The sequence below is a fragment of the Orycteropus afer genome, unplaced genomic scaffold (assembly GCF_000298275.1).
Source record: "Orycteropus afer afer isolate SDZICR_OR568_19922 unplaced genomic scaffold, OryAfe1.0 scaffold00036, whole genome shotgun sequence".
NCBI classification, from domain to species: Eukaryota; Metazoa; Chordata; class Mammalia; order Tubulidentata; family Orycteropodidae; genus Orycteropus; species Orycteropus afer.
The window spans coordinates 16,941,133-16,942,922 of NW_006921623.1; the positions used below are offsets into that span (position 1 = coordinate 16,941,133).

The window sequence follows — 1,790 nt, forward strand, 5'->3', positions numbered from 1 at the left end:
AAAAGGCATTTGATAAAATCCAACACCCATTCCTGATCAAAACTCTCAGCAAAATAGGAATAGAAGGGACATTCCTCAACATAATAAAGGGCATTTATACAAAACCAATAGCCAAAATTATTCTCAATGGAGAGAGAATGAAACCATTCCCCTTGTGAACAGGAACCAGACAAGGATGCCCCCTATCACCACTTCTATTCAACAATGTACTGAAAGTCCTAGCCAGGGCCATAAGGCAAGAAAAGGAAATCAAAGGCATCCAAATTGGTAAGGAAGAAGTCTAACTATCCCTATTGTTGATGATATGATTCTATACCTAGAAGACCCAAGAGACTCAGCAAACAAACTATTGGAACTAATTGACAGATTTAGCACAGTGGCAGGATACAAGATCAACACACAAAAATACACTGGATTCCTCTACACCAGCAAAGATACTCCTGAAAAAGAAACAAGGAAATCAATACCATTTACACTAACTACCAAAAAAAAAAATAAAATACTTTGGAATAAATCTTACTAGGGACACAAAAGACCTGCACAAAGAAAACTACAAAAGACTACTTTAAGAAACCCTAAGAGATCTACATAAACAGAAGAACATCCCATGCTCATGGATAGGATGATTGAACACTGTGAAAATATCAATACTACCCAAAACAATCTATACATTCAATGCAATCCCAATCCAGATCCCATCAACATTCTTTACTAATATGGACAAAATAATCACTAATTTTATTTGGAAAGGAAAAAGACCTCAGATAAGCAAAGCACTACTGAAGAATAACAAAGTAGTAGGTCTCACACTGCCGGATCTCAAAACCTACTATACAGCCACAGTACGCAAAACTGCCTGGTATTGGTATAATGAGAGACACACCGATGGAATAGAATTGAGAACCCAGAAATAGATCCATTGACCTATGGTCAGCTGATATTTGACAAAGGGCCAAACTCCATTAAATGGGGTAGAGAATGTTTAATAAATGGTGCTGGCAAAACCAGATACCCATTTGAAAAAAAAAATGAAACAAGATCTGTACCTCACACCATACACAAAAACTAACTCCAGATGGAACAAAGATTTAAATGTGAAACCTAAAACTATAGAGTTCCTCAAGGAAAACTAGGGGCAAATTTAGGGGCTCTAATATATGGCATAAATAGACGCTCAAGCATAACCCAAAATGCACAAACAGCAGAAGAAAAACTAGATGAATGGGACCTTCTAAAAATTAAATTTATATGTGCTTCCAAAGACATCTCCAAAAGAGAACCTACAGATGGGGGGCAAATATTCAGCAATGACATATCTAACAAGGGAGTTATCTCTAGAATTATAGAAAAGTCCAACACCTCAATAACAAAAAGACAAATAATCCAATTAAAAAGTGGGCAGACGACATGAATAGATACTTCACCAAGGAGGATACTCAGGGGCCAAAAAGCATATGAAGAAATGCTCACGATCATTAGCCATTAGAGAGATGCAAATTAAAACAACAATGAGATATCATCTTGCTCCAGCAATAGTAGCACAGCTCAAAAAGACAGAAAATAACAAATGCTGGTAAGGATGCAGTGAGACTAGAACTCTCATACACTGCTGGTGGGACTATAAAATGGTACAATCACGGTGGAAAGCGCTATGGAGATTCCTTCAAAAGTTGGAATTAGAAATACCATTTGACCCAGTCATTCCATTACTAGGTATATATCCTAAAGAAGTGAGAGCCATGACAAGAACAGACATATGCACACCCATGTTAATCGCAGCACTATTTACA

General features: G+C 37.0%; 1 protein-coding gene across 1 annotated transcript in view; it reads right to left on the reverse strand.

Moving 5' to 3' along the window:
* The window catches only part of DDX10 (DEAD-box helicase 10), a 381,553-nt gene that overhangs the window by 301,296 nt on the left and 78,467 nt on the right, over positions 1-1,790 (reverse strand). The window lies entirely within an intron of this gene.